This window comes from Rhipicephalus microplus, chromosome X, assembly GCF_043290135.1.
Source record: "Rhipicephalus microplus isolate Deutch F79 chromosome X, USDA_Rmic, whole genome shotgun sequence".
In the NCBI taxonomy this organism is placed as follows: domain Eukaryota; kingdom Metazoa; phylum Arthropoda; class Arachnida; order Ixodida; family Ixodidae; genus Rhipicephalus; species Rhipicephalus microplus.
This window is the reverse complement of record NC_134710.1, coordinates 278758276-278777030: the sequence shown is the minus strand read 5'-3', so window position 1 is coordinate 278777030 and position 18755 is coordinate 278758276. Positions and strand designations below refer to the sequence as shown.

Genomic DNA, 18755 nt, shown 5'->3' with positions numbered 1-18755 from the left:
CCACACTAGACAATACTTTAAAGTTCTCTAATAAACAGGCGTGCTTGAGAAAGGAACTTTGCTTAATAGAAATGCGAACAATACAAACAAATGGCCACATTTATTACTCCGAACAAAAAGGAAAACGAGGGCTCGTCCGGGATTTGAACCCGGGACCTATCGCACCCAAAGCGAGAATCATACCCCTAAACCAACGAGCCGACACGCAGTTGCATGATAATTATCATGGGGTGTGGAGTGACCACGCCAACAGGGCTGGGTGTTCAGACCAACGATCCGGCTACACTAGGCAACACTTTAAAGTTGTCTAATAAACAGGCGTGCTTGAGAAAGGAACTTTGCTTAATAGAAATGCGAAGACTACAAACAAATGACCACATTTAATATTCCGATCAAAAAGGAAAAGGAGGGCACGTCCGGGATTTGAACCCGGGACCTCTCGCACCCAAAGCGAGAATCATACCCCTAGACCAACGAGCCGACACGCAGTTGCATGATAATTATCATGGGGTGTGGAGTGATATCGGCCAACAGGGCTGGGTGGTCAGACGATCGATCCGGCCACACTAGACAATACTTTAAAGTTCTCTAATAAACAGGCGTGCTTGAGAAAGGAACTTGGCTTAATAGAAATGCGAACAATACAAACAAATGGCCGCATTTAATACTCCGACCAAAAAGGAAAAAGAGGGCTCGTCCGGGATTTGAACCCGGCACCTCTCGCACCCTAAGCGAGAATCATACCCCTAGACGAACGAGCCGACACGCAGTTTTATGATAATTATCATGGGGTGTGGAGTAACATCGGCCAACAGGGCTGAGTGGTCAGACCAACGATCCGGCCACACTGGACAATACTTTAAAGTTGTCTAATAAACAGGCGTGCTTGAAAAAGGAACTTTGCTTAATAGAAATGCGAACAATACAAACAAATGGCCGCATTTAATACTCCGACCAAAAAGGAAAAACAGGGCTCCTCCGGGATTTGAACCCGGGACCTCTCGCACCCTAAGCGAGAATCATACCCCTAGACCAACGAGCCGACGTGCAGCTGCATGATAATTATCATGGGGTGTGGAGTGACGTCGGCCAACAGGGCTGGGTGGTCAGACCAACGATCTGTTCACACTAGGCAACACTTGAAAGTTGTCTAATAAACAGGCGTGCTTGAGAAAGAAACTTTGCTTAATAGAAATGCGAACAATACAAACAAATGGCCGCATTTAATACTCCGACCAAAAAGGAAAAATAGGGCTCGTCCGGGATTTTAAGCCGGGACCTCTCGCACCCTAAGCGAGAATCATACCCCTAGACCAACGAGCCTACACGCACTTGCATGATAATTTTAATGGGGTGTGGAGTAACATCGGCCAACAGGGCTGGGTAGTCAGACCAACGATCCGGCCACACTAGACAATACTTTAAAGTTGTCTAATAAGCAGGCGTGCTTGAGAAAAGAACTTTGCTTAATAGAAATGCAAAGAATACAAACATATGGCCGCATTTAATACTCCGACCAAAAAGGAAAAAGAGGGCTCGTCCGGGATTTGAGCCCGGGACCTCTCGCACCCTAAGCGAGAATCATACCCCTAGACCAACGAGCCGACGCGTAGTTTCATGATAATTATCATGGGGTGTAGAGTGACATCGGCCAACAAGGCTGGGTGGTCAGACCAACGATCCGGCCACACTAGACAATACTTTGTAGTTGTCTAATCAACAGCCGTGCTTGAGAAAGGAACTTGGCCTAATAGAATCGCGAACAATACAAACAAATGGCCGCATTTATTACTCCGACCAAAAAGGAAAAAGAGGGCTCGTCCGGGATTTGAACCCGGGACCTCTCGCACCCTAAGCGAGAATCATACCCCTAGACCAACGAGCCGACACGCAGTTGGATGATAATTATCATGGGGTGTGGAGTGACATCGGCCAACAGTGCTGGGTGGTCAGACCAACGATCCATTCACACTAGGCAACACTTGAAAGTTGTCTAATAAACAGACATGCTTGAGAAAGGAACTTTGCTTAATAGAAATGCGAACAATACAAACAAATGGCCGCGTTTAATACTCCGACCAAAAAGGAAAAAGAGGGCTCGTCCGGGATTTTAACCCGGGACCTCTCGCACCTAAGCGAAAATCATACCCCTAGACCAACGAGCCTACACGCAGTTGCATGATAATTATCATGGGGTGTGGAGTGACATCGGCCAGCAGGGCTGGGTGGTCAGACCAACGATCCGTTCACACTAGGCAACACTTGAAAGTTGTCTAATAAACAGGCGTGCTTGAGAAAGAAACTTTGCTTAATCGAAATGCGAACAATACAAACAATTGGCCGCATTTAATACTCCGACCAAAAAGAGGGCTCGTCCGGGATTTGAACCCGGGACCTCTCGCACCCGAAGCGAGAATCATACCCCTAGACCAACGAGCCGACACGCAGTTTCATGATAATTATCATGGGGTGTGGAGTGACATCGGCCAACAGGACTGGGTGGTCAGACCAACGATCCGGCCACACTAGACAATACTTTAAAGTTGTCTAATAAACACGCGTGCTTGAGAAAGGAACTTTGCTTAATAGAAAGGCGAACAATACAAACAAATGGCCGCATTTAATACTCCGACCAAAAAGGAAAAAGAGTGCTCGTCCGGGATTTGAACCCGGGACCTCTCGCACCCAAAGCGAGAATCATACCCCTAGACCAACGAGACGACGCGCAGTTTCTTGATAATTATCATAGGGTGTGGAGTGACATCGGCCAACAGGGCTGGGTGGTCAGACCAACGATCCGGCCACACTAGACAATACTTTAAAGTTCTCTAATAAACAGGCGTGCTTGAGAAAGGAACTTTGCTTAATAGAAATGCGAACAATACAAACAAATGGCCACATTTATTACTCCGAACAAAAAGGAAAACGAGGGCTCGTCCGGGATTTGAACCCGGGACCTATCGCACCCAAAGCGAGAATCATACCCCTAAACCAACGAGCCGACACGCAGTTGCATGATAATTATCATGGGGTGTGGAGTGACCACGCCAACAGGGCTGGGTGTTCAGACCAACGATCCGGCTACACTAGGCAACACTTTAAAGTTGTCTAATAAACAGGCGTGCTTGAGAAAGGAACTTTGCTTAATAGAAATGCGAAGACTACAAACAAATGACCACATTTAATATTCCGATCAAAAAGGAAAAGGAGGGCACGTCCGGGATTTGAACCCGGGACCTCTCGCACCCAAAGCGAGAATCATACCCCTAGACCAACGAGCCGACACGCAGTTGCATGATAATTATCATGGGGTGTGGAGTGATATCGGCCAACAGGGCTGGGTGGTCAGACGATCGATCCGGCCACACTAGGCAACACTTTAAAGTTGTCTAATAAACAGGCATGCTTGAGAAAGGAACTTTGCCTAATGGAAATGCGAATAATACAAACATATGGCCGCATTTATACTCCGACCAAAAAGGAAAGAGAGGGCTCATCCGGGATTTGAACCCTGGACATCTCGCACCCAAAGCGAGAATCATACCCCTAGACCAACGAGCCGACACGCAGTTGCATGATAATTATCATGGGGTGTGGAGTGACATCGGCCAACAGGGCTGGGTGGTCAGACCAACGATCCGGCTACACTAGGCAACACTTTAAAGTTGTCTAATAAACAGGCATGCTTGAGAAAGGAACTTTGCTTAATAAAAATGCGAATAATACAAACATATGGCCACATTTAATACTCCGACCAAAAAGAAAAACGAGGGCTCGTCCGGGATTTGAACCCGGGACCTCTCGCACCCAAAGAGAGAATCATACCCCTAGACCAACGAGACGACGGGCAGTTTCATGATAATTATCTTGGGGTGTGGAGTGACATCGGCCAACAGGGCTGGGTGGTCAGGCCAACGATCCGGCCACACTAGACAATACTTTAAAGTTGACTAATAAACAGGCGTGCTTGAGAAAGAAACTTTGCTTAATAGAAATGCGAACAATACAAACAAATGGCCACATTTAATACTCCGACCGAAAAGGAAAACGAGGGCTCGTCCGGGATTTAAACCCGGGACCTCTCGCACCCAAAGCAAGAATCACACCCCTAGACCAACGAGCCGACACGCAGTTGCATGATAATTATATGGGGTGTGGAGTGACATCAGCAAACAGGGCTGGGTGGTCAGACCAACGATCCGTTCACACTAGGCAACACTTGAATGTTGTCTAATAAACAGGCGTGGTTGAGAAAGAAACTTTACCTAATAGAAATGCGAACAATACAAACAAATGGCCGCATTTATTACTCCGACCAAAAAGAGGGCTCGTCCGGGATTTGAAACCGGGACCTCTCGCACCCAAAGCGAGAATCACACCCCTAGACCAACGAGCCGACACGCAGTTGCATGATAATTATCATGGGGTGTGGAGTGACATCAGCCAACAGGGCTGGGTGGTCAGACCAACGATCCGGCTACACTAGGCAACACTTTCAAGTTGTCTAATAAACAGGCGTGCTTGAGAAAGGAACTTTGCTTAATAGAAATGCGAACAATACAAACAAATGGCCACATTTAATACTCCGACCAAAAAGGAAAACGAGGGCACGTCCGGGATTTGAACCCGGGACCTCTCGCACCCAAAGCGAGAATCATACCCCTAGACCAACGAGCCGACACGCAGTTGCATGATAATTATCATGGGGTGTGGAGTGACATCGGCCAACAGGGCTGGGTGGTCAGACCAACGATCCGGCTACACTAGGCAACACTTTAAAGTTGTCTAATAAACAGGTGTGCTTGAGAAAGGAACTTTGCTTAATAGAAATTCGAACAATACAAACAAATGACCACATTTAATATTCCGATCAAAAAGGAAAACGAGGGCTCGTCCGAGATTTGAACCCGGGACCTCTCGCACCCAGAGCGAGAATCATACCCCTAGATCAACGAGCCGACACGCAGTTGCATGATAATTATCATGGGGTGTGGAGTGACATCGGCCAACAGGGCTGGGTGGTCAGACGAACGATCCGGCCACACTAGGACACTTTAAAGTTGTCTAATAAACAGGCATGCTTGAGAAAGGAACTTTGCTTAATAGAAATGCGAATAATACAAACATATGGCCGCATTTATTACTCCGACCAAAAAGGAAAGAGAGGGCTCGTCCGGGATTTGAACCCGGGACCTCTCGCACCCAAAGAGAGAATCATACCCCAAGACCAACGAAACGACGCGCAGTTTCATGATAATTATCTTGGGGTGTGGAGTGACATCGGCCAACACGGCTGGGTGGTCAGGCCAACGATCCGGCCACACTAGACAATACTTTAAAGTTGACTGATAAACAGGCGTGCTTGAGAAAGAAACTTTGCTTAATAGAAATGCGAACAATACAAACAAATGGCCACATTTAATACTCCGACCGAAAAGGAAAACGAGGGCTCGTCCGGGATTTAAACCCGGGACCTCTCGCACCCAAAGCAAGAATCATACCCCTAGACCAACGAGCCGACACGCAGTTGCATGATAATTATCATGGGGTGTGGAGTGACATCGGCCAACAGGGCTGGGTGGTCAGACCAACGATCCGGCTACACTAGGCAACACTTTAAAGTTGTCTAATAAACAGGCGTGCTTGAGAAAGGAACTTTGATTGATTGATTGATTGATTGATATGTGGGGTTTAACGTTCCAAAACCACTATATGATTATGTGAGAAAGGACCTTTGCTTGATAGAAATGCGAACAATACAAAGAAATGGCCACATTTATTACTGCGACCAAAAAGGAAAACGAGGGCTCGTCCGGGATTTGAACCCGGGGCCTCTAGTACCCAAAGCGAGAATCATACCCCTAGACCAACGAGCCGACACGCAGTTGCATGATAATTATCATGGGGTGTGGAGTGACATCGGCCAACAGGGCTGGGTGGTCAGACCAACAATCCGGCTACACTAGGCAACACTTTGAAGTTGTCTAATAAACAGGCATGCTTGAGAAAGGAACTTTGCTTAATAGAAATGCGAATAATACAAACATATGGCCGCATTTATTACTCCGACCAAAAAGGAAAGAGAGGGCTCGTCCGGGATTTGAACCCGGGACCTCTCGCACCCAAAGCGAGAATCATATCCCTAGACCAACGAGACGACGCGCAGTTTCATGATAATTATCTTGAGGTGTGGAGTGACATCGGCCAACAGGGCTGGGTGGTCAGGCCAATGATCCGGCCACACTAGACAATACTTTGAAGTTGTCTAATAAACAGCCGTGCTTGAGAAAGGAACTTTGCTTAATAAAAATGCGAATAATACAAACATATGGCCACATTTATTACTCCGACCAAAAAGGAAAACGAGGGCTCGTCCGGGATTTGAACCCGGGACCTCTCGCACCCAAAGCGAGAATCACACCCCTAGACCAACGAGCCGACACGCAGTTGCATGATAATTATCATGGGGTGTGGAGTGACATCAGCAAACAGGGCTGGGTGGTCAGACCAACGATCCGGCTACACTAGGCAACACTTTAAAGTTGTCTAATAAACAGGCGTGCTTGAGAAAGGAACTTTGATTGATTGATTGATTGATTGATATGTGGGGTTTAACGTTCCAAAACCACTATATGATTATGTGAGAAAGGACCTTTGCTTGATAGAAATGCGAACAATACAAAGAAATGGCCACATTTATTACTGCGACCAAAAAGGAAAACGAGGGCTCGTCCGGGATTTGAACCCGGGGCCTCTAGTACCCAAAGCGAGAATCATACCCCTAGACCAACGAGCCGACACGCAGTTGCATGATAATTATCATGGGGTGTGGAGTGACATCGGCCAACAGGGCTGGGTGGTCAGACCAACAATCCGGCTACACTAGGCAACACTTTGAAGTTGTCTAATAAACAGGCATGCTTGAGAAAGGAACTTTGCTTAATAGAAATGCGAACAATACAAACAAATGGCCACATTTATTACTCCGAACAAAAAGGAAAACGAGGGCTCGTCCGGGTTTTGAACCCGGGACCTATCGCACCCAAAGCGAGAATCATACCCCTAGACCAACGAGCCGACACGCAGTTGCATGATAATTCTCATGGGGTGTGGAGTGACAACGGCCAACAGGGCTGGGTGGTCAGACCAACGATCCGGCTACACTAGGCAACACTTTAAAGTTGTTTAATAAACAGGCGTGCTTGAGAAAGGAACTTTGCTTAATAGAAATGCGAACACTACAAACAAATGACCACATTTAATATTCCGATCAAAAAGGAAAACGAGGGCTCGTCCGGGATTTGAACCCGGGACCTCTCGCACCCAAAGCGAGAATCATACCCCTAGACCAACGAGCTGACACGCAGTTGCATTATAATTATCATGGGGTGTGGAGTGACATCGGCCAACAGGGCTGGGTGGTCAGACGAACGATCCGGCCACACTAGGCAACACTTTAAAGTTGTCTAATAAACAGGCATGCTTGAGAAAGGAACTTTGCCTAATAGAAATGCGAATAATACAAACATATGGCCGCATTTATACTCCGACCAAAAAGGAAAGAGAGGGCTCATCCGGGATTTGAACCCGGGACCTCTCGCACCCAAAGCGAGAATAATACCCCTAAACCAACAAGCCGACACGCAGTTGCATGATAATTATCATTGGGTGTGGAGTGACAACGGCCAACAGGGCTGGGTGTTCAGACCAACGATCCGGCTACACTAGGCAACACTTTAAAGTTGTCTAATAAACAGGCGTGCTTGAGAAAGGAACTTTGCTTAATAGAAATGCGAAGACTACAAACAAATGACCACATTTAATATTCCGATCAAAAAGGAAAAGGAGGGCTCGTCCGGGATTTGAACCCGGGACCTCTCGCACCCAAAGCGAGAATCATACCCCTAGACCAACGAGCCGACACGCAGTTGCATGATAATTATCATGGGGTGTGGAGTGATATCGGCCAACAGGGCTGGGTGGTCAGACGATCGATCCGGCCACACTAGGCAACACTTTAAAGTTGTCTAATAAACAGGCATGCTTGAGAAAGGAACTTTGCCTAATGGAAATGCAAATAATACAAACATATGGCCGCATTTATACTCCGACCAAAAAGGAAAGAGAGGGCTCATCCGGGATTTGAACCCTGGACATCTCGCACCCAAAGCGAGAATCATACCCCTAGACCAACGAGACGACGCGCAGTTTCACGATAATTATCATGGGGTGTGGAGTGACATCGGCCAACAGGGCTGGGTGGTCAGACCAACGATCCGGCCACACTAGACAATACTTTGAAGTTGTCTAATAAACAGGCGTGCTTGAGAAAGGAACTTGGCTTAATAGAAATGCGAACAATACAAACAAATGGCCGCATTTAATACTCCGACCAAAAAGGAAAAAGAGGGCTCGTCCGGGATTTGAACCCGGCACCTCTCGCACCCTAAGCGAGAATCATACCCCTAGACGAACGAGCCGACACGCAGTTTTATGATAATTATCATGGGGTGTGGAGTAACATCGGCCAACAGGGCTGAGTGGTCAGACCAACGATCCGGCCACACTAGACAATACTTTAAAGTTGTCTAATAAACAGGCGTGCTTGAAAAAGGAACTTTACTTAATAGAAATGCGAACAATACAAACAAATGGCCGCATTTAATACTCCGACCAAAAAGGAAAAACAGGGCTCCTCCGGGATTTGAACCCGGGACCTCTCGCACCCTAAGCGAGAATCATACCCCTAGACCAACGAGCCGACACGCAGCTGCATGATAATTATCATGGGGTGTGGAGTGAAGTCGGCCAACAGGGCTGGGTGGTCAGACCAACGATCTGTTCACACTAGGCAACACTTGAAAGTTGTCTAATAAACAGGCGTGCTTGAGAAAAGAACTTTGCTTAATAGAAATGCAAAGAATACAAACATATGGCCGCATTTAATACTCCGACCAAAAAGGAAAAAGAGGGCTCGTCTGGGATTTGAGCCCGGGACCTCTCGCACCCTAAGCGAGAATCATACCCCTAGACCAACGAGCCGACGCGTAGTTTCATGATAATTATCATGGGGTGTAGAGTGACATCGGCCAACAAGGCTGGGTGGTCAGACCAACGATCCGGCCACACTAGACAATACTTTGTAGTTGTCTAATCAACAGCCGTGCTTGAGAAAGGAACTTGGCCTAATAGAAATGCGAACAATACAAACAAATGGCCGCATTTATTACTCCGACCAAAAAGGAAAAAGAGGGCTCGTCCGGGATTTGAACCCGGGACCTCTCGCACCCTAAGCGAGAATCATACCCCTAGACCAACGAGCCGACACGCAGTTGGATGATAATTATCATGGGGTGTGGAGTGACATCGGCCAACAGTGCTGGGTGGTCAGACCAACGATCCGTTCACACTAGGCAACACTTGAAAGTTGTCTAATAAACAGACATGCTTGAGAAAGGAACTTTGCTTAATAGAAATGCGAACAATGCAAACAAATGGCCGCATTTAATACTCCGACCAAAAAGGAAAAAGAGGGCTCGTCCGGGATTTTAACCCGGGACCTCTCGCACCTAAGCGAAAATCATACCCCTAGACCAACGAGCCTACACGCAGTTGCATGATAATTATCATGGGGTGTGGAGTGACATCGGCCAGCAGGGCTGGGTGGTCAGACCAACGATCCGTTCACACTAGGCAACACTTGAAAGTTGTCTAATAAACAGGCGTGCTTGAGAAAGAAACTTTGCTTAATCGAAATGCGAACAATACAAACATTTGGCCGCATTTAATACTCCGACCAAAAAGAGGGCTCGTCCGGGATTTGAACCCGGGACCTCTCGCACCCGAAGCGAGAATCATACCCCTAGACCAACGAGCCGACACGCAGTTTCATGATAATTATCATGCGGTGTGGAGTGACATCGGCCAACAGGACTGGGTGGTCAGACCAACGATCCGGCCACACTAGACAATACTTTAAAGTTCTCTAATAAACAGGCGTGCTTGAGAAAGGAACTTTGCTTAATAGAAATGCGAACAATACAAACAAATGGCCGCATTCAATACTCCGACCAAAAAGGAAAAATAGGGCTCGTCCGGGATTTTAACCCGGGACCTCTCGCACCCTAAGCGAGAATCATACCTCTAGACCAACGAGCCGACGCGCAGTTTCATGATAATTATCATGGGGTGTGGAGTGACATCGGCCAACAGGGCTGGGTGATCAGACCAACGATCCGGCCAACCTAGACAATACTTTATCGTTGTCTAATAAACAGCCGTGCTTGAGAAAGGAACTTGGCCTAATAGAAATGCGAACAATACAAACAAATGGCCGCATTTATTACTTCGACCAAAAAGGAAAAAGAGGGCTCGTCCGGGATTTTAACCCGGGACCTCTCGCACCCTAAGCGAGAATCATACCCCTAGACCAACGAGCCTACACGAAGTTACATGATAATTATCATGGGGTGTGGAGTAACATCGGCCAACAGGACTGGGTGGTCAGACCAACGATCCGGCCACACTAGACAACACTTTAAAGTTGTCTAATAAACAGGCATGCTTGAGAAAGGAACTTTGCCTAATGGAAATGCAAATAATACAAACATATGGCCGCATTTATACTCCGACCAAAAAGGAGAGAGAGGGCTCATCCGGGATTTGAACCCTGGACATCTCGCACCCAAAGCGAGAATCATACCCCTAGACCAACGAGACGACGCGCAGTTTCACGATAATTATCATGGGGTGTGGAGTGACATCGGCCAACAGGGCTGGGTGGTCAGACCAACGATCCGGCCACACTAGACAATACTTTGAAGTTGTCTAACAAACAGGCGTGCTTGAGAAAGGAACTTGGCTTAATAGAAATGCGAACAATACAAACAAATGGCCGCATTTAATACTCCGACCAAAAAGGAAAAAGAGGGCTCGTCCGGGATTTTAACCCGGGACCTCTCGCACCCCAAGCGAGAATCAAACCCCTAGACCAACGAGCCTACACGCAGTTGCATGATAATTATCATGGGGTGTGGAGTGACATCGGCCAACAGGGCTGGGTGGTCAGACCAACGATCCGGCTACACTAGGCAACGCTTTGAAGTTGTCTAATAAACTGGCGTGCTTGAGAAAGGAACTTTGCTTAATAGAAATGCGAACAATACAAACAAATGGCCGCATTTAATACTCCGACCAAAAAGGAAAAACAGGGCTCCTCCGGGATTTGAACCCGGGACCTCTCGCACCCTAAGCGAGAATCATACCCCTAGACCAACGAGCCGACACGCAGCTGCATGATAATTATCATGGGGTGTGGAGTGACATCGGCCAACAGGGCTGGGTGGTCAGCCAACGTTCTGTTCACACTAGGCAAAACTTGAAAGTTGTCTAATAAACAGACGTGCTTGAGAAAGAAACTTTGCTTAATAGAAATGCGAACAATACAAACAAATGGCCGCATTTGATACTCCGACCAAAAAGGAAAAATAGGGCTCGTCCGGGATTTTAACCCGGGACCTCTCGCACCCTAAGCGAGAATCATACCCCTAGACCAACGAGCCTACACGCAGTTGCATGATAATTTTAATGGGGTGTGGAGTAACATCGGCCAACAGGGCTGGGTGGTCAGACCAACGATCCGGCCACACTAGACAATACTTTAAAGTTGTCTAATAAACAGGCGTGCTTGAGAAAAGAACTTTGCTTAATAGAAATGCAAAGAATACCAACATATGGCCGCATTTAATATTCCGACCAAAAAGGAAAAAGAGGGCTCGTCCGGGATTTGAGCCCGGGACCTCTCGCACCCTAAGCGAGAATCATACCCCTAGACCAACGAGCCGACACGCAGTTGGATGATAATTATCATGGGGTGTGGAGTGACATCGGCCAACAGTGCTGGGTGGTCAGACCAACGATCCGTTCACACTAGGCAACACTTGAAAGTTGTCTAATAAACAGGCATGCTTGAGAAAGGAACTTTGCTTAATAGAAATGCGAACAATACAAACAAATGGCCGCATTTAATACTCCGACCAAAAAGGAAAGAGAGGGCTCGTCCGGGATTTTAACCCGGGACCTCTCGCCCCCTAAGCGAAAATCATACCCCTAGACCAACGAGCCTACACGCAGTTGCATGATAATTATCATGGGGTGTGGTGTGACATCGGCCAGCAGGGCTGGGTGGTCAGACCAACGATCCGTTCACACTAGGCAACACTTCACTTCACTTCACTTCACTTTTATTTCCTTAAAGACCCCCTGTAGGGGTATTACATAAGGGGTGGTGCATAACAAAAAAAAAAGAGAACTATACAACGGTGTTTTTAATGGCTTCTGCAAACATAGATGGGTTAGTGATGGCACAGGTGGCGTGAGGAAGGCCATTCCAGTCTTTTGCTGCTCTTACGAAAAAGGAGGCTTGGAATACAGTGGTCCGGGTACGTGGTAATGCGACTTGTAACGGATGACCAGTGCGATGGGATATGTGCGGAGGGGGCGTGATGTACGGTGGATGATTCAGTGAACTGAAATAAAACATATGAAAAAGAGAGAGGGTGGCACACCGTCGGCGTGAAGCAAGGGTTTCTATACCTGATTCCGCCTTTAGAGATGAGATGCTGATATCGTATGAATATGCAGAATGAATGAACCTGGTAGCCCGATTTTGAAGTGATTCGAGTTCACTTATGATGTATGATTGATGAGGGCTCCAGATGGAAGATGCATACTCGAGTTTGGACCTGATAAATGATTTGTATGCAAGCGTCTTGACGTGAGGCGGAGTATGGCGTAAGTGTCGTCTGAGAAACCCGAGTGATTTATTAGCAGACGAGATGATGTTAGTAGTGTGATGACGCCAAGACAGGTCATGAGCCAAGGTGATGCCGAGGTATTTGAATGATTGAACTGATTGTATGGGAACATTAGTGATGGAATAGGTAAACTCAAAAGGGTTACGGTGGCGAGAAAAAGAAACGAGCTTACATTTATTAGGATTTAAGTTCATTAACCAACGATCACACCATGTTTGTATGTTGTTAAGATCATGCTGAATTAGTGTTTGGTCATGAATGTTGGTTACTGATCGGTAGATTACGCAGTCATCGGCAAACATACGAAAGTTACATGATACATGCAATGGTAGGTCGTTAATGTAAATTAAAAAGAGTAGAGGCCCTAAGACAGACCCTTGCGGGACACCTGAGGTTACAGGTAGTCGGTTAGATGAGTGATTATTAATAAACACAAATTGGGAACGATTAGTCAGGAAAGATGTTATCCATGCAAGTACATTAGGATCTAGATTTAACAGAGATAATTTAAGAATTAGGCGTTTGTGAGGGACAGTGTCAAATGCTTTGGCGAAATCCAGGAAAAGAGCATCGGTCTGAATGTTGCAGTCAAGGTTAGAATGTAAGTCGTGAATGAAAATGGCCAGCTGCGTTTCACAAGAATAACCCCTTCGGAACCCGTGTTGAGAAGGATGAAAAAAGTGCATTGAGTCCAAGAAGTTGATGATATGGGAGTAGATGACATGTTCCATGATTTTGCAGGGGATACTTGTTAAGGATATGGGACTTGAAAGTTGTCTAATAAACAGGCGTGCTTGAGAAAGAAACTTTGCTTAATCGAAATGCGAACAATACAAACAATTGGCCGCATTTATTACTCCGACCAAAAAGAGGGCTCGTCCGGGATTTGAACCCGGGACCTCTCGCACCCGAAGCGAGAATCATACCCCTAGACCAACGAGCCGACACGCAGTTTCATGATAATTATCATGGGGTGTGGAGTAACATCGGCCAACAGGACTGGGTGGTCAGACCAACGATCCGGCCACACTAGACAATACTTTAAAGTTGTCTAATAAACAGGCATGCTTGAGAAAGGAACTTTGCTTAATAGAAATGCGAACAATACAAACAAATGGCCGCATTTAATACTCCGACCAAAAAGGAAAAAGAGGGCTCGTCCGGGATTTTAACCCGGGACCTCTCGCACCCCAAGCGAGAATCAAACCCCTAGACCAACGAGCCTACACGCAGTTGCATGATAATTATCATGGGGTGTGGAGTGACATCGGCCAACAGGGCTGGGTGGTCAGACCAACGATCCGGCTACACTAGGCAACGCTTTGAAGTTGTCTAATAAACAGGCGTGCTTGAGAAAGGAACTTTGCTTAATAGAAATGCGAACAATACAAACAAATGGCCGCATTTAATACTCCGACCAAAAAGGAAAAACAGGGCTCCTCCGGGATTTGAACCCGGGACCTCTCGCACCCTAAGCGAGAATCATACCCCTAGACCAACGAGCCGACACGCAGCTGCATGATAATTATCATGGGGTGTGGAGTGACATCGGCCAACAGGGCTGGGTGGTCAGCCAACGTTCTGTTCACACTAGGCAAAACTTGAAAGTTGTCTAATAAACAGGCGTGCTTGAGAAAGAAACTTTGCTTAATAGAAATGCGAACAATACAAACAAATGGCCGCATTTGATACTCCGACCAAAAAGGAAAAATAGGGCTCGTCCGGGATTTTAACCCGGGACCTCTCGCACCCTAAGCGAGAATCATACCCCTAGACCAACGAGCCTACACGCAGTTGCATGATAATTTTAATGGGGTGTGGAGTAACATCGGCCAACAGGGCTGGGTGGTCAGACCAACGATCCGGCCACACTAGACAATACTTTAAAGTTGTCTAATAAACAGGCGTGCTTGAGAAAGGAACTTTGCTTAATAGAAATGCGAACAATACAAACAAATGGCCGCATTTAATACTCCGACCAAAAAGGAAAAAGAGGGCTCGTCCGGGATTTTAACCCGGGACCTCTCGCACCCCAAGCGAGAATCAAACCCCTAGACCAACGAGCCTACACGCAGTTGCATGATAATTATCATGGGGTGTAGAGTGACATCGGCCAACAAGGCTGGGTGGTCAGACCAACGATCCGGCCACACTAGACAATACTTTGTAGTTGTCTAATCAACAGCCGTGCTTGAGAAAGGAACTTGGCCTAATAGAAATGCGAACAATACAAACAAATGGCCGCATTTATTACTCCGACCAAAAAGGAAAAAGAGGGCTCGTCCGGGATTTGAACCCGGGACCTCTCGCACCCTAAGCGAGAATCATACCCCTAGACCAACGAGCCGACACGCAGTTGGATGATAATTATCATGGGGTGTGGAGTGACATCGGCCAACAGTGCTGGGTGGTCAGACCAACGATCCGTTCACACTAGGCAACACTTGAAAGTTGTCTAATAAACAGGCATGCTTGAGAAAGGAACTTTGCTTAATAGAAATGCGAACAATACAAACAAATGGCCGCATTTAATACTCCGACCAAAAAGGAAAGAGAGGGCTCGTCCGGGATTTTAACCCGGGACCTCTCGCCCCCTAAGCGAAAATCATACCCCTAGACCAACGAGCCTACACGCAGTTGCATGATAATTATCATGGGGTGTGGTGTGACATCGGCCAGCAGGGCTGGGTGGTCAGACCAACGATCCGTTCACACTAGGCAACACTTGAAAGTTGTCTAATAAACAGGCGTGCTTGAGAAAGAAACTTTGCTTAATCGAAATGCGAACAATACAAACAATTGGCCGCATTTATTACTCCGACCAAAAAGAGGGCTCGTCCGGGATTTGAACCCGGGACCTCTCGCACCCGAAGCGAGAATCATACCCCTAGACCAACGAGCCGACACGCAGTTTCATGATAATTATCATGGGGTGTGGAGTGAGATCGGCCAACAGGACTGGGTGGTCAGACCAACGATCCGGCCACACTAGACAATACTTTAAAGTTGTCTAATAAACACGCGTGCTTGAGAAAGGAACTTTGCTTAATAGAAAGGCGAACAATACAAACAAATGGCCGCATTTAATACTCCGACCAAAAAGGAAAAAGAGGGCTCGTCCGGGATTTGAACCCGGGACCTCTCGCACCCAAAGCGAGAATCATACCCCTAGACCAACGAGCCGACACGCAGTTTCATGATAATTATCATGGGGTGTGGAGTAACATCGGCCAACAGGGCTGGGTGAACAGACCAACGATCTGGCCACACTAGACAATACTTTAAAGTTGTCTAATAAACAGGCGTGCTTGAGAAAGGAACTTTGCTTAATAGAAATGCGAACAATACAAACAAATGGCCGGATTTATTACTCCGACCAAAAAGGAAAAACAGGCCTCCTCCGGGATGTGAACCCGGGACCTCTCGCACCCAAAGCGAGAATCATACCCCTAGACCAACGAGACGACGCGCAGTTTCATGATAATTATCATAGGGTGTGGAGTGACATCGGCCAACAGGGCTGGGTGGTCAGACCAACGATCCGGCCACACTAGACAATACTTTGAAGTCTAATAAACAGGCGTGCTTGAGAAAGGAACTTGGCTTAATAGAAATGCGAACAATACAAACAAATGGCCGCATTTAATACTCCGACCAAAAAGGAAAAAAGGGCTCGTCCGGGATTTGAACCCGGGACCTCTCGCACCCAAAGCGAGAATCATACCCCTAGACCAACGAGCCGACACGCAGTTGCATGATAATTATCATGGGGTGTGGAGTGATATCGGCCAACAGGGCTGGGTGGTCAGACGATCGATCCGGCCACACTAGGCAACACTTTAAAGTTGTCTAATAAACAGGCATGCTTGAGAAAGGAACTTTGCCTAATGGAAATGCGAATAATACAAACATATGGCCGCATTTATACTCCGACCAAAAAGGAAAGAGAGGGCTCATCCGGGATTTGAACCCTGGACATCTCGCACCCAAAGCGAGAATCATACCCCTAGACCAACGAGACGCCGCGCAGTTTCACGATAATTATCATGGGGTGTGGAGTGACATCGGCCAACAGGGCTGGGTGGTGAGACCAACGATCCGGCCACACTAGACAATACTTTGAAGTTGTCTAATAAACAGGCGTGCTTGAGAAAGGAACTTGGCTTAATAGAAATGCGAACAATACAAACAAATGGCCGCATTTAATACTCCGACCAAAAAGGAAAAAGAGGGCTCGTCCGGGATTTGAACCCGGCACCTCTCGCACCCTAAGCGAGAATCATACCCCTAGACGAACGAGCCGACACGCAGTTTTATGATAATTATCATGGGGTGTGGAGTAACATCGGCCAACAGGGCTGAGTGGTCAGACCAACGATCCGGCCACACTAGACAATACTTTAAAGTTGTCTAATAAAAAGGCGTGCTTGAAAAAGGAACTTTGCTTAATAGAAATGCGAACAATACAAACAAATGGCCGCATTTATTACTCCGACCAAAAAGGAAAAACAGGGCTCCTCCGGGATTTGAACCCGGGACCTCTCGCACCCTAAGCGAGAATCATACCCCTAGACCAACGAGCCGACACGCAGCTGCATGATAATTATCATGGGGTGTGGAGTGACATCGGCCAACAGGGCTGGGTGGTCAGCCAACGTTCTGTTCACACTAGGCAAAACTTGAAAGTTGTCTAATAAACAGGCGTGCTTGAGAAAGAAACTTTGCTTAATAGAAATGCGAACAATACAAACAAATGGCCGCATTTGATACTCCGACCAAAAAGGAAAAATAGGGCTCGTCCGGGATTTTAACCCGGGACCTCTCGCACCCTAAGCGAGAATCATACCCCTAGACCAACCAGCCTACACGCAGTTGCATGATAATTTTAATGGGGTGTGGAGTAACATCGGCCAACAGGGCTGGGTGGTCAGACCAACGATCCGGCCACACTAGACAATACTTTAAAGTTGTCTAATAAACAGGCGTGCTTGAGAAAGGAACTTTGCTTAATAGAAATGCGAACAATACAAACAAATGGCCGCATTTAATACTCCGACCAAAAAGGAAAAAGAGGGCTCGTCCGGGATTTTAACCCGGGACCTCTCGCACCCCAAGCGAGAATCAAACCCCTAGACCAACGAGCCTACACGCAGTTGCATGATAATTATCATGGGGTGTAGAGTGACATCGGCCAACAAGGCTGGGTGGTCAGACCAACGATCCGGCCACACTAGACAATACTTTGTAGTTGTCTAATCAACAGCCGTGCTTGAGAAAGGAACTTGGCCTAATAGAAATGCGAACAATACAAACAAATGGCCGCATTTATTACTCCGACCAAAAAGGAAAAAGAGGGCTCGTCCGGGATTTGAACCCGGGACCTCTCGCACCCTAAGCGAGAATCATACCCCTAGACCAACGAGCCGACACGCAGTTGGATGATAATTATCATGGGGTGTGGAGTGACATCGGCCAACAGTGCTGGGTGGTCAGACCAACGATCCGTTCACACTAGGCAACACTTGAAAGTTGTCTAATAAACAGGCATGCTTGAGAAAGGAACTTTGCTTAATAGAAATGCGAACAATACAAACAAATGGCCGCATTTAATACTCCGACCAAAAAGGAAAGAGAGGGCTCGTCCGGGATTTTAACCCGGGACCTCTCGCCCCCTAAGCGAAAATCATACCCCTAGACCAACGAGCCTACACGCAGTTGCATGATAATTATCATGGGGTGTGGTGTGACATCGGCCAGCAGGGCTGGGTGGTCAGACCAACGATCCGTTCACACTAGGCAACACTTGAAAGTTGTCTAATAAACAGGCGTGCTTGAGAAAGAAACTTTGCTTAATCGAAATGCGAACAATACAAACAATTGGCCGCATTTATTACTCCGACCAAAAAGAGGGCTCGTCCGGGATTTGAACCCGGGACCTCT

The 18755-nt window shown here is 47.1% G+C and overlaps 48 non-coding genes across 48 annotated transcripts in view; all 48 read right to left on the bottom strand.

Annotated features, from left to right (window-relative positions):
- Positions 1 to 128: 128 nt before the first annotated feature.
- Positions 129 to 200, bottom strand: TRNAP-UGG (transfer RNA proline (anticodon UGG)). Its single transcript has one exon. It is a non-coding gene; the product is annotated as a tRNA-Pro (tRNA).
- Positions 201 to 408: 208 nt separating this feature from the next.
- Positions 409 to 480, bottom strand: TRNAP-UGG (transfer RNA proline (anticodon UGG)). The gene has a single exon. It is a non-coding gene; the product is annotated as a tRNA-Pro (tRNA).
- Positions 481 to 689: 209 nt separating this feature from the next.
- On the bottom strand, positions 690 to 761 carry TRNAP-AGG (transfer RNA proline (anticodon AGG)). The gene has a single exon. It is a non-coding gene; the product is annotated as a tRNA-Pro (tRNA).
- Positions 762 to 970: 209 nt separating this feature from the next.
- TRNAP-AGG (transfer RNA proline (anticodon AGG)) lies at positions 971 to 1042 on the bottom strand. The gene has a single exon. It is a non-coding gene; the product is annotated as a tRNA-Pro (tRNA).
- Positions 1043 to 1251: 209 nt separating this feature from the next.
- TRNAP-AGG (transfer RNA proline (anticodon AGG)) lies at positions 1252 to 1323 on the bottom strand. Its single transcript has one exon. It is a non-coding gene; the product is annotated as a tRNA-Pro (tRNA).
- A 209-nt stretch (positions 1324 to 1532) lies between these two features.
- Positions 1533 to 1604, bottom strand: TRNAP-AGG (transfer RNA proline (anticodon AGG)). The gene has a single exon. It is a non-coding gene; the product is annotated as a tRNA-Pro (tRNA).
- Positions 1605 to 1813: 209 nt separating this feature from the next.
- On the bottom strand, positions 1814 to 1885 carry TRNAP-AGG (transfer RNA proline (anticodon AGG)). The gene has a single exon. It is a non-coding gene; the product is annotated as a tRNA-Pro (tRNA).
- Positions 1886 to 2367: 482 nt separating this feature from the next.
- TRNAP-CGG (transfer RNA proline (anticodon CGG)) lies at positions 2368 to 2439 on the bottom strand. Its single transcript has one exon. It is a non-coding gene; the product is annotated as a tRNA-Pro (tRNA).
- Positions 2440 to 2647: 208 nt separating this feature from the next.
- Positions 2648 to 2720, bottom strand: TRNAP-UGG (transfer RNA proline (anticodon UGG)). Its single transcript has one exon. It is a non-coding gene; the product is annotated as a tRNA-Pro (tRNA).
- Positions 2721 to 2929: 209 nt separating this feature from the next.
- On the bottom strand, positions 2930 to 3001 carry TRNAP-UGG (transfer RNA proline (anticodon UGG)). The gene has a single exon. It is a non-coding gene; the product is annotated as a tRNA-Pro (tRNA).
- A 208-nt stretch (positions 3002 to 3209) lies between these two features.
- TRNAP-UGG (transfer RNA proline (anticodon UGG)) lies at positions 3210 to 3281 on the bottom strand. The gene has a single exon. It is a non-coding gene; the product is annotated as a tRNA-Pro (tRNA).
- Positions 3282 to 3489: 208 nt separating this feature from the next.
- TRNAP-UGG (transfer RNA proline (anticodon UGG)) lies at positions 3490 to 3561 on the bottom strand. Its single transcript has one exon. It is a non-coding gene; the product is annotated as a tRNA-Pro (tRNA).
- Positions 3562 to 4605: 1044 nt separating this feature from the next.
- Positions 4606 to 4677, bottom strand: TRNAP-UGG (transfer RNA proline (anticodon UGG)). Its single transcript has one exon. It is a non-coding gene; the product is annotated as a tRNA-Pro (tRNA).
- A 209-nt stretch (positions 4678 to 4886) lies between these two features.
- On the bottom strand, positions 4887 to 4958 carry TRNAP-UGG (transfer RNA proline (anticodon UGG)). The gene has a single exon. It is a non-coding gene; the product is annotated as a tRNA-Pro (tRNA).
- A 488-nt stretch (positions 4959 to 5446) lies between these two features.
- On the bottom strand, positions 5447 to 5518 carry TRNAP-UGG (transfer RNA proline (anticodon UGG)). The gene has a single exon. It is a non-coding gene; the product is annotated as a tRNA-Pro (tRNA).
- Positions 5519 to 6366: 848 nt separating this feature from the next.
- Positions 6367 to 6438, bottom strand: TRNAP-UGG (transfer RNA proline (anticodon UGG)). Its single transcript has one exon. It is a non-coding gene; the product is annotated as a tRNA-Pro (tRNA).
- A 567-nt stretch (positions 6439 to 7005) lies between these two features.
- Positions 7006 to 7077, bottom strand: TRNAP-UGG (transfer RNA proline (anticodon UGG)). The gene has a single exon. It is a non-coding gene; the product is annotated as a tRNA-Pro (tRNA).
- A 209-nt stretch (positions 7078 to 7286) lies between these two features.
- Positions 7287 to 7358, bottom strand: TRNAP-UGG (transfer RNA proline (anticodon UGG)). The gene has a single exon. It is a non-coding gene; the product is annotated as a tRNA-Pro (tRNA).
- Positions 7359 to 7566: 208 nt separating this feature from the next.
- On the bottom strand, positions 7567 to 7638 carry TRNAP-UGG (transfer RNA proline (anticodon UGG)). The gene has a single exon. It is a non-coding gene; the product is annotated as a tRNA-Pro (tRNA).
- Positions 7639 to 7847: 209 nt separating this feature from the next.
- TRNAP-UGG (transfer RNA proline (anticodon UGG)) lies at positions 7848 to 7919 on the bottom strand. Its single transcript has one exon. It is a non-coding gene; the product is annotated as a tRNA-Pro (tRNA).
- Positions 7920 to 8408: 489 nt separating this feature from the next.
- TRNAP-AGG (transfer RNA proline (anticodon AGG)) lies at positions 8409 to 8480 on the bottom strand. The gene has a single exon. It is a non-coding gene; the product is annotated as a tRNA-Pro (tRNA).
- A 209-nt stretch (positions 8481 to 8689) lies between these two features.
- Positions 8690 to 8761, bottom strand: TRNAP-AGG (transfer RNA proline (anticodon AGG)). The gene has a single exon. It is a non-coding gene; the product is annotated as a tRNA-Pro (tRNA).
- A 490-nt stretch (positions 8762 to 9251) lies between these two features.
- Positions 9252 to 9323, bottom strand: TRNAP-AGG (transfer RNA proline (anticodon AGG)). Its single transcript has one exon. It is a non-coding gene; the product is annotated as a tRNA-Pro (tRNA).
- A 482-nt stretch (positions 9324 to 9805) lies between these two features.
- On the bottom strand, positions 9806 to 9877 carry TRNAP-CGG (transfer RNA proline (anticodon CGG)). Its single transcript has one exon. It is a non-coding gene; the product is annotated as a tRNA-Pro (tRNA).
- Positions 9878 to 10086: 209 nt separating this feature from the next.
- On the bottom strand, positions 10087 to 10158 carry TRNAP-AGG (transfer RNA proline (anticodon AGG)). Its single transcript has one exon. It is a non-coding gene; the product is annotated as a tRNA-Pro (tRNA).
- A 209-nt stretch (positions 10159 to 10367) lies between these two features.
- Positions 10368 to 10439, bottom strand: TRNAP-AGG (transfer RNA proline (anticodon AGG)). Its single transcript has one exon. It is a non-coding gene; the product is annotated as a tRNA-Pro (tRNA).
- A 489-nt stretch (positions 10440 to 10928) lies between these two features.
- Positions 10929 to 11000, bottom strand: TRNAP-GGG (transfer RNA proline (anticodon GGG)). Its single transcript has one exon. It is a non-coding gene; the product is annotated as a tRNA-Pro (tRNA).
- A 209-nt stretch (positions 11001 to 11209) lies between these two features.
- Positions 11210 to 11281, bottom strand: TRNAP-AGG (transfer RNA proline (anticodon AGG)). Its single transcript has one exon. It is a non-coding gene; the product is annotated as a tRNA-Pro (tRNA).
- Positions 11282 to 11489: 208 nt separating this feature from the next.
- On the bottom strand, positions 11490 to 11561 carry TRNAP-AGG (transfer RNA proline (anticodon AGG)). The gene has a single exon. It is a non-coding gene; the product is annotated as a tRNA-Pro (tRNA).
- A 209-nt stretch (positions 11562 to 11770) lies between these two features.
- On the bottom strand, positions 11771 to 11842 carry TRNAP-AGG (transfer RNA proline (anticodon AGG)). The gene has a single exon. It is a non-coding gene; the product is annotated as a tRNA-Pro (tRNA).
- Positions 11843 to 12051: 209 nt separating this feature from the next.
- Positions 12052 to 12123, bottom strand: TRNAP-AGG (transfer RNA proline (anticodon AGG)). Its single transcript has one exon. It is a non-coding gene; the product is annotated as a tRNA-Pro (tRNA).
- A 1563-nt stretch (positions 12124 to 13686) lies between these two features.
- On the bottom strand, positions 13687 to 13758 carry TRNAP-CGG (transfer RNA proline (anticodon CGG)). Its single transcript has one exon. It is a non-coding gene; the product is annotated as a tRNA-Pro (tRNA).
- Positions 13759 to 13967: 209 nt separating this feature from the next.
- On the bottom strand, positions 13968 to 14039 carry TRNAP-GGG (transfer RNA proline (anticodon GGG)). The gene has a single exon. It is a non-coding gene; the product is annotated as a tRNA-Pro (tRNA).
- Positions 14040 to 14248: 209 nt separating this feature from the next.
- TRNAP-AGG (transfer RNA proline (anticodon AGG)) lies at positions 14249 to 14320 on the bottom strand. The gene has a single exon. It is a non-coding gene; the product is annotated as a tRNA-Pro (tRNA).
- Positions 14321 to 14528: 208 nt separating this feature from the next.
- On the bottom strand, positions 14529 to 14600 carry TRNAP-AGG (transfer RNA proline (anticodon AGG)). Its single transcript has one exon. It is a non-coding gene; the product is annotated as a tRNA-Pro (tRNA).
- A 209-nt stretch (positions 14601 to 14809) lies between these two features.
- Positions 14810 to 14881, bottom strand: TRNAP-GGG (transfer RNA proline (anticodon GGG)). The gene has a single exon. It is a non-coding gene; the product is annotated as a tRNA-Pro (tRNA).
- Positions 14882 to 15090: 209 nt separating this feature from the next.
- On the bottom strand, positions 15091 to 15162 carry TRNAP-AGG (transfer RNA proline (anticodon AGG)). The gene has a single exon. It is a non-coding gene; the product is annotated as a tRNA-Pro (tRNA).
- A 209-nt stretch (positions 15163 to 15371) lies between these two features.
- TRNAP-AGG (transfer RNA proline (anticodon AGG)) lies at positions 15372 to 15443 on the bottom strand. Its single transcript has one exon. It is a non-coding gene; the product is annotated as a tRNA-Pro (tRNA).
- Positions 15444 to 15645: 202 nt separating this feature from the next.
- Positions 15646 to 15717, bottom strand: TRNAP-CGG (transfer RNA proline (anticodon CGG)). The gene has a single exon. It is a non-coding gene; the product is annotated as a tRNA-Pro (tRNA).
- Positions 15718 to 15926: 209 nt separating this feature from the next.
- TRNAP-UGG (transfer RNA proline (anticodon UGG)) lies at positions 15927 to 15998 on the bottom strand. The gene has a single exon. It is a non-coding gene; the product is annotated as a tRNA-Pro (tRNA).
- Positions 15999 to 16484: 486 nt separating this feature from the next.
- Positions 16485 to 16556, bottom strand: TRNAP-UGG (transfer RNA proline (anticodon UGG)). The gene has a single exon. It is a non-coding gene; the product is annotated as a tRNA-Pro (tRNA).
- Positions 16557 to 17045: 489 nt separating this feature from the next.
- TRNAP-AGG (transfer RNA proline (anticodon AGG)) lies at positions 17046 to 17117 on the bottom strand. Its single transcript has one exon. It is a non-coding gene; the product is annotated as a tRNA-Pro (tRNA).
- Positions 17118 to 17326: 209 nt separating this feature from the next.
- Positions 17327 to 17398, bottom strand: TRNAP-AGG (transfer RNA proline (anticodon AGG)). The gene has a single exon. It is a non-coding gene; the product is annotated as a tRNA-Pro (tRNA).
- A 208-nt stretch (positions 17399 to 17606) lies between these two features.
- TRNAP-AGG (transfer RNA proline (anticodon AGG)) lies at positions 17607 to 17678 on the bottom strand. The gene has a single exon. It is a non-coding gene; the product is annotated as a tRNA-Pro (tRNA).
- Positions 17679 to 17887: 209 nt separating this feature from the next.
- On the bottom strand, positions 17888 to 17959 carry TRNAP-GGG (transfer RNA proline (anticodon GGG)). The gene has a single exon. It is a non-coding gene; the product is annotated as a tRNA-Pro (tRNA).
- Positions 17960 to 18168: 209 nt separating this feature from the next.
- On the bottom strand, positions 18169 to 18240 carry TRNAP-AGG (transfer RNA proline (anticodon AGG)). The gene has a single exon. It is a non-coding gene; the product is annotated as a tRNA-Pro (tRNA).
- Positions 18241 to 18449: 209 nt separating this feature from the next.
- On the bottom strand, positions 18450 to 18521 carry TRNAP-AGG (transfer RNA proline (anticodon AGG)). Its single transcript has one exon. It is a non-coding gene; the product is annotated as a tRNA-Pro (tRNA).
- Positions 18522 to 18723: 202 nt separating this feature from the next.
- TRNAP-CGG (transfer RNA proline (anticodon CGG)) overlaps positions 18724 to 18755 on the bottom strand; it is a 72-nt gene continuing 40 nt past the window's right edge. Inside the window, exon 1 of the tRNA in view lies at positions 18724 to 18755. This exon is cut by the window's right edge and continues 40 nt beyond it. This is a non-coding gene — a tRNA (tRNA-Pro).